The sequence below is a fragment of the Xenopus laevis genome, chromosome 9_10S, assembly GCF_017654675.1.
Source record: "Xenopus laevis strain J_2021 chromosome 9_10S, Xenopus_laevis_v10.1, whole genome shotgun sequence".
Taxonomy (NCBI): Eukaryota; Metazoa; Chordata; class Amphibia; order Anura; family Pipidae; genus Xenopus; species Xenopus laevis.
In genome coordinates, this window is record NC_054388.1 from 27,656,323 (window position 1) to 27,673,168 (window position 16,846).

The window sequence follows — 16,846 nt, forward strand, 5'->3', positions numbered from 1 at the left end:
TCAAGATACGCAGTGCTTTACTGCAGTTATAGCAAACAGGGAATAAATGGTGGATAACAGACAAGGATTACAGAGTACAATAGGGTTTACAAACTTAAAGGTTAGGGTACAATTGAGACATTAGGATTATATAAACACTTTGTCATTTTTGATACAGCAATGATTAATTAAGGTACATCGAATAGGCCTCTTTAAACAGGTGGGTCTTTAAGGAGCGCTTGAAAGTTTGGAAGGAAGGAGAAAGTCTGACAGCTTGTGGCAGAGAGTTCCAGAGAAAAGCAGACGCCCGAGAGAAGTCTTGTAGACGAGAATGGGCAGAAGTGACCAGAGGAGAAGTGAGGCGAAGATCAGAAGCAGAGCGTAGGTTTCGTGAAGGAGTGTATTTGGAGATTAGAGATGAAATATAGGGAGGGGTTTCATTATTAAGGGCCTTGAATGTGAGTGTAAGTAATTTGAATTTGATTCTAGAAGAGATTGGGAGCCAGTGAAGGGACATACATATGGGAGCAGCTGATGTTGAGCGGCGAGCTAGATGAATGAGTCTAGCGGCCGCGTTTAGAACAGATTGGAGTTGTGAAAGGTGACTTGTTGGAATACCTGTGAGGAGTAAGTTGCAGTAATCAAGGCGGGAGATGATGAGAGACTGAATCAGTGTTTTAGTTGATTCTGAACTGAGATAGGGTCGTATTCGAGCAATGTTGCGCAGTTGAATACGGCAAGATTTTGCAAGTGTTCGAATGTGTGGTGAAAAAGACAGATGAGAGTCTAAGATAACTCCTAGGCAGCGTGCCTGTGTGGTGGAATGAAAGGTGGTGTTGTTTACGGTGAGTGATATCTGAGGGACAGGGGAAGATCTTGGAGGAAATATAATGAGTTCTGTTTTAGAAAGGTTCAGTTTCAGGTGGCGCTGTGACATCCAGGAGGAGACAGCAGAGAGACAGTCTGTGACTTGGGAAAGGACAGAATTAGAAAGATCAGGAGTAGACAAGTAGAGTTGGGTGTCATCAGCATAAAGGTGATACTGAAGTCCAAATGACTGAATGAGTTTTCCTAGTGAAGTTGTATAGAGCGAGAACAGCAGGGGGCCAAGAACAGAGCCTTGAGGAACTCCAACAGAGAGTGGGAAAGTAGTAGAAGTAGAGTTAGAGAAGGAAACTTTAAAGGAACGGTCAGACAGATAAGATGTAAACCATGAAAGAGCAGTGTCCCGAATGACAGATGAGTGTAGAATGTCAAGGAGGAGTGTGTGGTCAACTGTGTCAAAGGCTGCAGAGAGATCTAGAAGGATTAGAATGGAATAATGTCATTTAGACTTTGCCAATAGAAGATCATTGGTTACTTTGGTGAGGGCAGTTTCAGTCGAGTGTGATGGGCGGAAGCCAGATTGCAAGGGGTCAAGGAGGGAGTTGTGAGTGAGATGCTGGATCAGGCGTTTATAAACAAGCCTTTCTAGTAATTTGGAGGCGAATGGAAGAAGGGAGACCGGTCGATAGTTAGTGGGAGAGCTGGGATCAAGGGAAGGTTTTTTGAGGATAGGAGTGATTAGTGCTTGTTTGTATAATGATGGAAAGGTACCAGTAGAGAGTGAAAGATTGAATAGGTGGGTAAGTGCAGGAGAGAGTGTATCAGAGATTGGGTGGAGAAGGCGAGAGGGTATGGGGTCAAGGGAGCAGGTGGTGGGTTTTGAGCAGGCTAGAAGTTTGCTGACTTCATCTAGAGTTGCAGGGGTGAAGGAGTGCAAAGTAGATGTGAGTGGACTGCACGTTGATCTGAGATTGTTGTCGGACGGTATGCTCAGCCTAATGAGATCGATTTTTTCATTAAAGAAATGAGCAAGGTCTTGGGCAGTAACATTAATAGGTGGAGGAGGTGGAGGGGGGCATAGGAGTGAGTTAAATGTGGCAAACAGCTGCTGTGGTTTGGAGGACATAGTAGATATTAGATAAGAGAAGTATTGTTCTTTGGCTAATGATAGAGCTCGGTTATAGCAGGAGAGCATGAATTTGAAGTGGATGAAATCAGGATCAGTTCGTGACTTTCTCCACCGTCGCTCAGCTGATCTACTACATCTTCTGAGGTACCGTGTTACACTAGTGTGCCAGGGTTGGGGTTTAGCTGGCCGGCTGTGACGGGTGGTAGAAGGTGCAAGGGAGTCAAGTGCTGTTGAAAGAGCATCGTTGTAGAGAGAAGCTGCCATATTGGGACAGGAGAGAGTATTAATATGAGATATGGATTGTGCTGATACTGTTGATAATTGTTGTGGTTCAAAGGCATTAAGGTTTCTGTACGTATGGGTAGAGAGAGATGGTTGTGAAGGTGCAGGTGAAAGCAGTATCTGAAAGGAGAGTAGATGATGGTCAGACAGAGGGTAGGGAGAGTTTATTAAGTTGGATGGGCAGCATGAGTGGCAGAATATAAGGTCAAGAGTATGACCCTCGATGTGGGTAGGTGAGTCGGTCCACTGAGAGAGACCAAATGAAGCTGTTAGAGAGAGAAGTTTAGAGGTGGCAGCAGAAGCAGAGTTGTCAATGGGGATGTTGAAGTCCCCTAAAATGAGAGCAGGTGTCTCACTGGAGAGAAAGTATGGAAGCCAGGCAGCAAAGTGATCCAAGAAGGTGGAGTAGGGACCTGGGGGGCGATATATGACAGCAACACGCAGAGAGATTGGAGAAAACAAACGTATGCTGTGGACTTCAAAAGAAGTGAAGGAGAAAGAAGACGGTGTAGTTGCATTTTGAAACCTGCATTTGGGAGAGAGAAGAAATCCCACCCCACCACCATGACGGCCATCCGGTCTAGGAGTGTGAGTAAGTGAGAAGCCTCCATAGCAGAGGGCAGCAGGTGAAGCAGTGTCTGAGGGGGAGAGCCATGTTTCAGTGATTGCAAGAAGGTGAAGGGATTTAGCTATAAAGAGGTCATGGACTGCTGTTAGTTTATTGCAGATTGACCGTGCATTCCAGAGGGCACATGAGAAAGGCAGGGAGGGTGTTGGCTTTATGTGAATTAGGTTTGCAATATTACGTAAGTACGTAAAGTCTGAGAGACTGGAAAAGACCTTGTTGAATGCCTGAGAGTAGGAATAAGTGAGGGTACAAATGAGTGAGTTGGACCAGGGTTTGGGGAGACGTCCCCAGCTGCAAGTAACAGTAATAATGAGAGTGAGACAAGGTGTGACCTAGATTTGACAGTGCGAGCAGTGTATTGTTTGATGGGATGAGAGGGGATAATAGATTTAACAATACAAGATAGTGTGCTTAGATTGAGAGAGGGTGATGGGAGCAGTGAAGAGGAGATTTCAATTTCAGGATAGTTTGATGGATGTTGGAGTGCAGAGGATATATGCAGAAGTATAGAGGAGAGAGAGAAAAAGAAGGCAATCAAATTAAACATAGTTAGACAGTATAATCCGGCTTATCTTGTTGATAGAAGAATTGTTGAGCAGTGATGTCCAGTGTTTGCTTGGAGATTCCAGTCCAACTCTGATCCAACTGCTGTTCAAATCTGTCTAACTCTATATGTTGTACTTAAACTTCTGTACTTTAACTTGATGGACTTAAGTTGCTAAATCTGCCATGGCTCTCCTGCCATGCTCACCCCTGCTATGCTTCCCCTAGAATGAATGTCCTGATATACAGCAAGAGGGTCACATGGGTGAGGGCCAGCAATTGATTAATTAAGACAAGTTAAAGACAGAAGAATCTCTGAGTCTGGTCATCTAACAGACATCAATAGCAATAAAATGGACATACCAAACTATTCACTAAAGCAAGCAACAAATTGCTTGATAAATGTTAACTGATGCATTTTAACACCTACCCCACAATTGAATAATTGGCAATGGTAATACAAAGATTTGCAGCAGAGTTGGATGGTGAGATGCAGAAAGCTAGGAGCAGTAAGTTCAATTAGCAGGAATTAGACATACCCCACAATTGAATAATCGGCAATGGTAATACAAAGATTTGCAGCAGAGTTGGATGGTGAGATGCAGAAAGCTAGGAGCAGTAAGTGGCGGGTCGGGAGATGGGAAAGTCCGATCGTACGATGATTCGTACGATCGGATCTTTGCATCTATGGCCATCTTAACTGGCCTATAGATCTGAGGCTGAGAATGGGATCCCTTTTTGAATAGCGGCACCACATAAGTAATTCGCCAGACTCTCTGCACCATGCTAGACCTTAATGAATCCTGAAATATTAAGTAAAGTGGTTTGGCAATAACACAGCTAAGCTCGCTTAGCACCCTGGAATGAATACCATTCAGTCCCAGATCTTTGTTTATGTTAATATGTTCTAGTCTCTTTTGAATTTCCTTTTGCGTGAACCATGATTTATTTCTTGTATTACCAGAATTGTGACTTTTAAGAAGGAAACCTTCATTAGCTGGTACCTGATTTGTGTAGACAGATGAAAAAAATAGTTCAGAATCTTATTGCTTTTAATTTTGATAGTTTTCATTGCCCACAGAAATAGGCAGATGGAAACAGGGGAGGATTAATGAATAGGAATAGGTTATAGCCTAGGGACCCACAGTGATTATGGGCCCATTAAGCTTTTTCGATTATTTTTATTTAAAAATATTTTTTCTCTGTTCTCATCAACCAGCTGACTCCCCTCTGATATTAAGGGTCCCACCACTTCCTGCTCCATCTTTTAAAAAAAATTTAATCTTTTTACTCTTTGCTCTCAATTTGAGCTTATTTGCATAATTTATTGGCCTCTGTACCTGATAAATGTTTCAGCTGTCCCCGCTAACTTGAAAAGCCTGTAAGTGCCCCACAAACGACTGCTTTCTAAACTAAGGTCTGTTGTGCTTAATGAAGTCATTTGCACATGGATAGGAAACTGTTTACAGGATCGGATACAGAGAGTGGTTGTTAATGGTACATTCCCTACTTGGAGTAAGGATCTTAGTGGGTCCCTCAGGGCTCGGTATTGGGTCCACTTTTATGTAACTTGTTCATTAATGACTTAGGGGAGGGTATTGTAAAAAATGTATCAGTGTTTGCAGATGACACAAAACTATCCAGCCCAATTAATTCCATCCATCGTTGTGGCATCCTTGCAACAGGATCTTGACAAACTGGCAATCTGGGCAGCTAAGTGGCAAATGAGATTCAATGTTGATAAATGTAAAGTCATGCACCTGGGATGTAAAAATATCCAAGCCACTTGTACCCTTAATGGGACTGCACTAGGCAAATATGATAAACTTGGCTGTAGCAAGCAATGCCAGTGAGCAACATCAAAGGCAAATAAAGTATTGAGCTGTATTAAAAGGGGCATTGATTCACGTCAAGAAGCATTCATTCTTCCACTTCATAGAGCACTGGTAAGGCCCCATCTAGAATATGCTGTACAGTTTTGGTCTCCATCTCTCAAACAGGACATTATTGTATTAGAGAAGGTACAGAAAATTCATAGAGCACTCATAGTACAGGTTGATCCAGGGACTATTCAGGAAGGAATTTTTTCCCCCTCTGAGGCAAATTGGGGAGGCTTCAGTTGGGGTTTCTTTTGCCTTCCTCTTGATCAACTTGCTGTTAGGCAGGTTAAAAAAAAGTTAAAAGGTTGATCTTGATGGACATGTCTTTTTTCAACCTAACTTACTATGTTACTATGTTACTATGAAAGCCTTAATAGCATGTCTTTTGGTACCCACCTCAACACCAACACTTCTATCGCATCATAAAGGTTTTGTTTTGTCACAACGTTCATTGCTTACAAGGGGAATGTACTGACGTATATTTATTAAGCAGCATTTTAAAGCCATACCATTTTTGTCCTGTGTTTAACCCTGTGAAAAGCATTTCCAACTTAATATGTTGCAGAGATGCCCTTAAACTGGCAAAGTTTGCACGTCTAAAATTGTGTATTAGTAAATCCCTTATAGAGTTGCCTCTGCAACATAATCTCAAAGGAGACCATGTTATGATCACTATTCCCTAAATGTTCACCCAGGTAAATGCTAGAGATGAGTTCGGTATTATTAGTTATTACAAGGACCAAAAGTGAATTATTCCTAGTAGGTTCTTGAAGGATTGTCATTCAACATATTAACAAACCTGCAAGCTTTCTCTGACTTGGCAACCCTATTACCCCAGTCAATGTTTGGATAATTGAAGTCACCCATAATATTAACAACTTGACCTACTGTAGTTGTGAAGCCGCTCCTATTTGTAAAAGTAGCCGGGCTTCATTTTCCTCACTTATCTGAGGTTGTTTGTAGCATACACCAATGATAATGTTTTTAGACAACCTTCCACCTAGACAAGTCCTGGACACTATACCTACTCATCAACCACGGGCAGTAACAATAACATCCCCTCACTGTGCCCTAATCCATAAGAATCCTTGTCTACAAGTTAGATGCAGTAAGAGCACTGCAGATCTAAGTTCATGAGATCCTATTTTTTATTTTTGGTCATATTTAGATAGGTGTACATGCATCTATAAGATCCATAGCTTAGTGGATAGATTCCACCATATAAGTGTATAAGCCTTAATGAAAGCAACCACTTCTGTAAGTCTACACTCACTCTACTAGGTGAGTGAGCACTTCGTGGGTGATTCATTTTGTGCCTTTTCCAGGGATGATTTGCACAAAAACTACATAGTCTGCAGTGCACCTTTTTTAAGGTTTGATGTGTTGGCCTTATCTTACAGACAGGGCACAGTCAGTTCTTTGTAGTTTTTAGTTAGTTGGCAGAGTAATTGATATCTAACATTAATTGTCTATTTTTGTTTCCACCATATTTTATATGGATTAGGGACTTCCCCAGTCATCTTACAGTGACAGCAAGAGATGTACCTTCTCGTAACCCCACCCTGTCAATTCATCATCCTGCTCTGATCATGTGACACCGGTGCCAGTATTTTATTCTGCTGTGCTCCCTGTTAGTATGAGATATCTTTACAGCAGGATTTAGTATGAAATTGAGCAATGGTGTGGAGATTGCAGGAGAGAATTAGAAAGAGCTGATTTTTTTTCAGAGAGCATAAGTAACAGGTCAATAAGAAAATGAATCTCCTTTTTTCAATTGTGTATTCCTTTGTACCTGAAATGTTATCCATTGTATTAGAGATTAAATGGGTTGCTGACAACCTCCACTGATTCAAATTTAGAACGTTTACAGGAATGGAAGAAAAATACTTGGCTTTATTCATAAGTTTTCATATGCATTTGTACAGACCTGCTAACTAAATAAACACTGTTTGCGGTCACCAATCTTTGGGTGCTTACCAGTGGAATATCTTTAAATCTTGTGCTCATTGCACAGCATAGTGTTGACTGATTTTATTGTGCCCTATGGATTAATAATATATCAAGACCTGTGTTTTTCGGGGGTTTTATGCATTCAGGATTGGGTTCCGGTCCCATGGTTACAAATGCAGATTGAAGCACCTATGGGTTATCTTTTGATAGATTTTTAATATATAGCTGCACATTGATGCCAATGGCATATGGATTATTCTCTGCAGGTGTATTTTAGCTATGGAAGAAGCATGTGAAACTGCCCCGGCCAAGCCTGGTAACACCAGTACATGTATGAGAAAATGTATCCAGAAACCCCTTATCCAGATTGCTCTGAATTAATAGAGACTCAATTTTAATCAAATAATTAAAACTTTAAAAACAGTACCTTAATACCAACTAAGATCATTAGTAATTAATCCTTGTTAAATGCAAAACAACCCTACATGGTTTATTTAATGCTTCAATGATTTTTAGCAGACAAATTGCAAAAATACCCACAAATATTATTTTAATGAAAACTCCCTTAAGAAGCAGTGAAATACTAATTGCTTCCTATAGGCTGGCACCAGATCTGGAACGTGAGTAAAGGAAACTGCATAAGGAGCTTTTCTGCTTCTTCTATTCTTCTTCTTTTTTATCAATAAACAAGAATGCATAAACCACGAAAATGCAATATTTTAAACATATACTTTATTTTTACACTCAAATGTATAAGGGTGACAAATACAAATGTATACAGTAACAAATGCAAAAAGATTCATACACAATTACAGTTAATACTTTCAGGGGGCAAAGGACAATCTAGAAATGTTACAATCTTAACAACATATAGTGAGCAGCTACACACGTTTACACCATATTGTTAAACAGTACATGAACTTGTATGAAATGAAGTTTGAGAGAAGTATAGAAAATAGAGGCACCGGGCATTCTTACAGGCTGCTTCCATAACAAGCGCTGGTAACATATATATAGAATGGTCAGTGGACATGGGAAATATCTGGGGAGATAACATAGTAAGACTTTAAAGAGGTAATTCTCTTTCAATCTCTATGTTAAGGAAGGGTTATCTCACATTAATGTACCCTTAGAAGATATATATATATATATATATATATATTACTTTGCTCTGTTTTCTTGGGAGACGCTATATTGCTTAGCAGAGGCAAGAAGCAACCCTCTCTCTTTTCCATGTCCGTCTATTGTAGCACACACACTCTATATAACCTGCAGGCCTGGAGTTTACATAATTTAATTGGACCACCTGCGCATGGGTTTGGGCTCACAAATCACTTTTTTTTTGAGAGTGGAGACCCAAACTTTTGCATTTGACCACCCCCTACTGATATAAGAATGCACTTTTACCCACTTTCAGTGCTATTTGGACCTGTCCCACCCACTTCAGTGATGTCAGAGAGGCGGAAGGCTGGGTACAAGTTGGACAAATGTGCGTTATGGTGAGTTGTCTGGATATTTTCTTATGGTTGGCCATGCATGTGGAATCTACAGCTATATAGGAGGTAGAGAATGAATATTAACCCTTAAGTATAAATAAACTACATGGCTATAAAATGCGGACTCTACCGAAAGTCAGAATCAGTGTTTAAGCCTTTTTTCCCCTGAAACATTTGATACAAATTCACAAGCATCTTGTGCTGCTTACAGCACATACAATTTAACTGGAAAATCTTTTTAGCAAGTAAAAAAAAATTGGGATCTATTTATATCACAGAGCATGAAATCCATAAAGAAAGAACATTTGAAATTCCTAAATAAATCACAGTCTGCATGACCAAAACGGAGAGCTGGAAACATTTTTGTAAACCATTTCACAGTATGTAACCCTTTCATACAGCATCACAGCACCATGAAAACAATATATTGGGAGATGTCGATGAAGAGAATGCACATAAAACACCATTAATGAATATTGCAATAATGACCTTCTCCCCTGTTATATCTTGGCTAAAAAGTCACAATTGCTATAAAGTGCTGCCATCTTTGGTGCCATATTCTTGATTTTACTGTATGTTATTAATAGTTTAGTACAAAATATGAAAAAAGAGGAGATTTGGGAGCATTCTATATATATATATATATATATATATATATATATATATATATATATATATATATAGGCAAAGTTATTTTAAGCCATAAAAGTGCAAAACTGTTTGTAAAAACACCATTGGAACACATTCTGTATTTAAAAGTTATGGTGCACTTTGGGTTTTTTTTATAAAATTTTGTATACCAGCTTTATTTTTTTTTTAACTGTGTGTAGTTGTCTTTACACCTTCCTTACCCTTGCAAATAAGGGTTCAAATTTGGTTTCTCGGCCGGATCTTTCACAAAAGATTTGGCCAAACCCTAAAATAGTGGATTCAGTCCATCCCTATTGGCGACATTCAAAACTCTTGAAACTCTCTAAAATAAAACTCTTACATATATTTATTGATAGGTATAACCTCTTTTCCTTCTCTACTACTTGATCTGTTAAACCAAGGCTGTCCAGCAATAGGTGTCAAAAGTCTTAAATGGTTTCAAAAATAAGCCTAACTCTTATTTTCATAATTATCTTTATAAAGGCACTGGTGTGTGTGTCTCAAACTATGGCTACACATACTAAGGACCTCTGAGAATAACCTGAAAATAGACAATGTTTATGTTTGTTTTGTTTTGTTTGTTTTATGTTTTTCTTTTACAGGAATACAGTAACTGGAAAATACACAATGCTGTCATGGTTCTGCATAAGAATAAAGAAATGCATATACAGTGTACTAGATAATCTCATGCTCTATTTCAGCTCTTCTTGTCTTTGGGTGGCACCATATTGCTTGGTTTGCTAACATATGGTTGAACAACAAAATCAAATTGGGCAAGGAATCTGGTAGTTCCAACAGGTTAAATACAACTTCAAAACTATTTCCCATTAAAATACTGAACAATATATCTTATTTTTATGCCAGATGGTTTGTGGGTTAAGTAAACAAGTTGTTCTTATAATGGTTTTCCTTGTGTCCTCCAGACAAGCAGGATGCTGAGCCTATTAGAAGAAAAGCTAGAGATGAGCAATGGCTAAAGCAGGGATAGAGAACTTGCTTCCTGTTTATCTAGCAATCCCATCAGCCAGCTGTATTTGTTTAGGCTGTTTCATGGGTGGTAGATACTGACCGATCAACTTCATGATTAATATCAACCCCCACGGAACCACAAACTTACCTGGAGTTTAGTATCCAGCCAGCGGGATGTATGGGGCAGGCAGGAAAAGTGTGAAATGATTACAGTGAACACAGAACTCCACACAGATACACATTCTCAGTTTCCCTTCCCATTTTTCTTGTTTTAGCTAAATTGCCGGCTGGAGAAAATTAATACCAAATACTCCTTTACACAAACTCCAGCACCACATATAAACAAGTTAATAAATAACACGCAGTTCTAACAAAATTTTAGTTACATACATTTCCCCCAAATGTGCAGGCTTCTCTGATCAGATAATACTGGTCATGCTTTAGGCCTTTCTGTTGGTCAGTGGCTAAAAATAAATGCTAATTTCTTGCCAACATTGCCCTTTTACATTAAATTTGCAGAGCTTTATTTCAGGAAATTTGGAATCAGATGAGTTCAGTAGATGTTCTGAGTGACCTTTAATATCCGAGCACAGCAGAACACTACTAGTATCCGTTTAGGCACTCAGTCTTGCTCTACCCATAAGACACAGACGTGAAGGGGTGAACCTGATCTGTAGTTCAAGTGCTACACGTAAAGCTTAACAAAGAAGTAGGGTTGAAATGTTATGTTTTGGGGTTCTGTACCAGCCACAGCCCTTTAGCAGGGAAGATGTTCTGTGCTGCTGTCAGTTACTTTAGTTTAGGGACAAACATACAATGTACTGCATAAAATATAAGGCAGCTCTGAAACCAGCACAGCCCTGTAACATCAGCTTCTGTGACAGGCAAATATCTTTTTCTGATTGATTATTTGCAGGGACCCTTGATCTTAGCTTTCCAATAGCTGTCCAGAGCCGACTGAGCATGTGCAGTGTCACTGACACCCCTAACAAAATTGAAGATGGTGACCCACTGTGTACAACTTTGAGGGTCCAGATCACTACTGTTCTAGAGATGCTGAAACTTAAGGTTGCTGCAGTAAATTCAGTATAAAATATATGCCATTTCTTAGATCTCCTTTAATTCCTTGTTGATTTAATAGGCCATTTTCAATCTACAATAAAGCAGTGTCTGCTGTTGAATTGAACTGGTGTATTTGCTATCATTCACAGTCTGCACTAAACCTCACAGTTCCAATGGCTACTCAGTTCATATGCACATGGCATATTTCTTCCAATGAGCCGCCTTGATTGGTTTCCACTTACTATGGACAGAGGCATGGTTTGCATAGAAGAATGTGCCTGAAAACATCTACTCCACAATAGACTATCCCAAGTGACCTGAAGCATGCCATGCAATACATTATGAGGAAAAGAATTAGAAATGTGTCCTCTCTAAGCAACACCAGTATCTGTGACCAGAGTGAAGCCTCACATTGATAAATGGCAACTGTCCCACTGTTACCAACAGGTGTAGCTTTGGAATGTATACATGTATTTAAGTGCCTATAGAAATATAATACCCACTTTAGAATTGGCATGTTATATCTGAATTACACTGGTTCCTCATTTTTTTTTTCATTAAGAAATGCTTTTGCCTCTTTTTATAAAGTATACAGTCAAACTACAAGTACAAAATAATCTCTATTGTAAACATTAGATAAGCCAATTTCAAATACTCCCAGTCTCCTGCTAAAGGTGTCTGCCGGGAATTTCACTTTCACAGCTGCCGACTGGATCTCGGCACCACAACAAGCCTTAGAATGGACTGGCCAGCAGCGACATTGGTCATGGAATGGGCATTTTTAAACTGCTATAGAAAAATGAATACCTGGATACACACAGTTCACAGTAGTTGTTTGTAAAGAATTTGGTTTTTATATATACTGTTCGACCCCTCCCTTGCCTGACCATAGATTCCTTCCGCGTCAAGTAATACTGATTAGTGTTAGAGGTTCTGTCATAAGTGCCTGATGAGGTCTGCAGATGGGCTTTTATAAAGGTATTTCCAGATGGCATAGTAATGTACTGCAGCTGCCAGGGCAACAAAGAGGTGCCAGATTGCATGAGCGAACGGGATGATTCCATCACTCTTGAAGAATACCACTCCTAGACAGTAGATCAGCCCTCCCCACGCAAGTTCCTGTAACCCTTCTGTGTTGTTCTGTGGGCAAGAAGCACAACAAACAGTTAGGCTGATACACATTATTTAAATCACTATAGTGTGTACAATGATACAGATGTGTAAATTGGGGCAGAGATTGATGGGGCTGATGTATAATCTCTGCAAAGCACCATATCAATGAAAGGATAATACTAACAATTGACCACTTTATGGTGCACCTAGCTCCCAGTGTATTTATAACAGTGGGTTAGTATTCAGTAAATGGCCTATTGATGTTTGAGCATGGATCATCTCTCTATGGTTGGCACACTAGTGCCTAAACACAGTGGTAGTCAGGCATGTGTGCAAATGAAACTAAGAACATATATTAAATGATAACCATGAGCGTAAAGATGTATTTAAATTGTAAGAATGCTGAGGAATAAATGTGTATTGCAGAATCGGTGACCTCAAGGGTAATAACAGATCACTTTACACTCTGATATAGAGAAACTGCCGTTCAAGTGCATATGCCCTGATCCTTTTCTTCCTAAAAGAAGAGTGAATACGGGATATTTGCAAAAATTTTCTACCTTAATTACAGGATGAACCCACAGGCAGCTCAAATTGCTTTCTAAGAGCACAGGGAAACTACCAAATAAATGTATTTTAATCATGTTGAGCATAGGCTCAACAAATATTGATTACACTATACATACTTTGTGCCTGTTGTTATTAGAAAATATATATGGATTTTGTTGTACTAATCCCATTTATATCCTATCCATACAGGCACAATCACAACAAATGATCGGTCCGCAAAGAAGCCTATGTATAATGAGCTCCTTCTTATCTGAAAGCCTTAACAAGAGGACTCCCTGTGATCCACATGTAACACTGTCATTCTGTATTTTATGGATTTATATCTGCTATTGCTTGAACTAACAAAGGCAAAACGAAGGTGATTTTACACAAATGTGTTATTTCTTACCATTGACGTCACTACTAAAGCAGGAGAAAATCCCATTGCTATATAGAAGAGCAGCTCAACAATCTTATACCTAAAAGAATAAGATATATTCTTTATGGCTTAGTGTTAATAACCACAGGATCACCTCACACCCCCAATGTATTGTGCCATTTTGGTTCATTTAGAGCTGTCTTTGGCTCAGTAATTTAAATACATCTTGTGCAGACCTATAGTACCAAGCCAGACGTGCAATGAGAGTAGCTGTGTACACCTGTACTTCCAATATATTATATAAATCATATTGTACACGTAACAATGGTAGGATGCTAGCTTAATGTGTATATACATGACATGCAAAAATGGTAGAAGAGAAAAAGCCAAACTTCAGTGCTCCAGCTTTATGCGGAACTCTCACAACAAAGCTGAACTGGCAGGGGCAAAACCTCTAATAGATCCGCTTGCAAGGGATATGCCAGGAGATGTACCTCAGAGAGCTGGGTCACTAAACGTTGAATATTCATGCAGCAAAAAGTCATGTCAAACTAAAAATATGACCAGAAAAGCACAAAGGAAATGTGGCCTCCGTGTGTCATGACCATGCTGCCCTAACAATTCATATTAAGTAAACAACTTGTATCTGCTCAAAAAATCTTCCACTGATGAAGTAACTCACGATGGTGTAGTGTATATCAGCGCTGCGAAATATGCTGGAGCTATATAAATGAATGTTAATAACGTTAATAATAACTGCATTGGAAAATGTAAGCAAGCAAGGGTGGCAGAATACTGTTGGCCTCAGCAGAGGCATTCTTCATTGAGTTTAATAAAGCAGCACCTCTTATTGTCATACACAAATACTGAGTCACATTTGAATCATTCACAGTGGTTTGCTTACATAAGAGAAAATGTACAAAAAATAGCACTTATATATCCATTGTGTAACAGGTAAAGCACTTAAAGGCACACATGGGTGGTGGCTTCAATCGTACACCATCCCTGTAGGAATTTTCGTGAAAGAGCCTTCCAATCAATGCAGGGACATATGTGCCATCCCTTTAAATCAGGGTATCTGGGTTAGGTCTGAAAAAATAGGTTGCTGTAATGTTTAAAGTTGGTCATCGTGTTCCCCCTTGAAGGCAGTGAACCTTATGATGAAATAAATCATAATATATACATAATACATAATTTCTGAATAAATCTTGGGTAAAGAAACTGCCACATAATCATAATTTTGGGCATTTCTAAAATGGCAGATCCACCAGTATGCTTTGTAATTTTGAAAAACGGTCCGCACACACCAATGTTGCAGTCGGGGATTGTGCCCCTTTTATTAATGCCACCAACAATCAATATTGAATATTGATTGTTGGTGGCATTAATAAAAGGGGCACAATCCCCGACTGCAACATTGGTGTGTGCGGACCGTTTTTCAAAATTACAAAGCAGTAAGGAGACCTGGCAGGGTCAACGGAAGACCAGCACCACTACGCAGATAAGTGGAAGGAGGTGTGCGGTAATAGAAAATTTCATTGTACCAGATCCACCAGTATGACAGCTAAAGCATTACTGCCTATTTTATCAGCAAATATGGTTAGTTAAAAGTAACGACAAGGATCATTACTGGGACTCAAACAGCCAGTGCACTTAATAAGTGCTGGTTTGCTTCTTCTCAGTCTGATATGTTTAGCAAAATGCATTTTGGGGTCTAAAAGTTGAGACTGGTAAAAGTCACAAAATGGCCATGATACAATGGTGGCTATGTTAAAATTGGTGCTTACATATAGATATGGGGCAGCCTAAAAAAGTTAGCTGTATAAGTTTACAAAGATAAGCTTACCTTTCATGGTATAAAAATACATAAATTGTTCCACCTGCAGCCATTAACCATATAAACCACCTCATGTGCGAAGCAAAAGGGCCAAGTTCACGTAGGTTTAACCTAGAAGAAGAGTGAGAGAATGAGAGAAAGAATTCAGTTTATAGATATATCATTCACCAACGTTGACAATACAGTCATGGCTAAATGTCTATGCCTTAGTTTATTTTTCCCATTAGCACTGTGGTGCACAGAGAAGTCAAACTAGTTGAATGTGTGCTTCTTATAGCAAACAGGTAGGCCAGCAATTTACTACAGAGGAGAGCGGTGATGGAGCATACAAAAGACATTATAACTAGTTCAATGGAAATGGATTGATATTCATTGTCACTCAGTCAGTTTGGATATAACCTGGTCTCCCAAGACAAAAATGGCAGTGACATAACTTGTACTTCTCTGAACCTTCTTGGCTCTACCTAAGGCAGAACAAGGTTCTGAAAGCATTCCAGGGAAGCTTGGGAGTTTTTCCAGGGGACAGGTGATACAAAAATGAAATAATACTCCAGCAACCACGTGTTAATCTGATGATTTTGGGTTTAGCAATGTCTAACTCCATATTCAGGGGCCAGTTGTGGCCCTGCAGGGATTAATTTGGTCAGGGTTTCTTTGTATGATATCAAAATTGAATGCACTGAGGAAGACTACAAAGCAGGTCAGTAATCCTTTGTGTTAACAAGTGAGAAAAATAAAGTAATAAATCAAGTGATAACAGGGTGGGACCTATCAGAATGTTTGCGTGTTACTGGAATGGCCTAAGGGCAATTTTTTTTAAGGTCTAAGCACTCCAACACGCATAAGCTTACCGATTCTACATTATTATGAATAGCTGGGGTCATAGGTTGTCAGGTCTGCAAATGAAAACAATGCATTTTATGTTTTTGATGTAAATTCAATATATCAAAACAGAGATATATTGGTTCAACTTTCACTTTCATAAAGAAATGCATTTAGATGTAATTTATTGATTTGTGTTTGGCAGGCATTTATGTAGACACTTGTAAAGGCCCAAAAATTTTCTTAATGTCTATTCATGGAATGGCTGATATGTAAACTGGGTGCATTCTCCTTTATGAGATAATTTCCTGCAAATTTTGTACTAAAAACTAACTTTTATGTATTTGTTTTTCATGAAAAACTACACCTTAGTTTCTTCTTTCTAGCTGAAACCTTTTTCTTCTACGTCCCTCCATGTCAGTACACATGGGGCATTGCCCCTCCCAGACCTGGAGGTAGGACCTATAACATAGCCAATCAAAATGAATCATGACCTATAAGACCACATGACCTCCTCCTCACCACAGTTATTTTTTGTCCTACTGGACAGGGAGGTTAGGATCTCCCTCCTCACTTTTTATTTTTTGTTGAATTTTGAGAGAAATCAAACACAGTTTTTGTTTTTTGTTTTGCATTTTCTTTTTATTTATTTATTTCTTTTTTACCTCTGTGTAGACACAGAGGGATGATTCCCAGGTAATGGAGAAGATTTTACCTGATGCCTCAAGACGCATAATCTGTAAATTATCGCT

General features: G+C 39.2%; 1 pseudogene; it reads right to left on the bottom strand.

Annotated features, from left to right (window-relative positions):
• Window positions 1-7,933: 7,933 nt before the first annotated feature.
• Window positions 7,934-16,846, bottom strand: part of LOC108704137 — a 34,329-nt pseudogene continuing 25,416 nt past the window's right edge.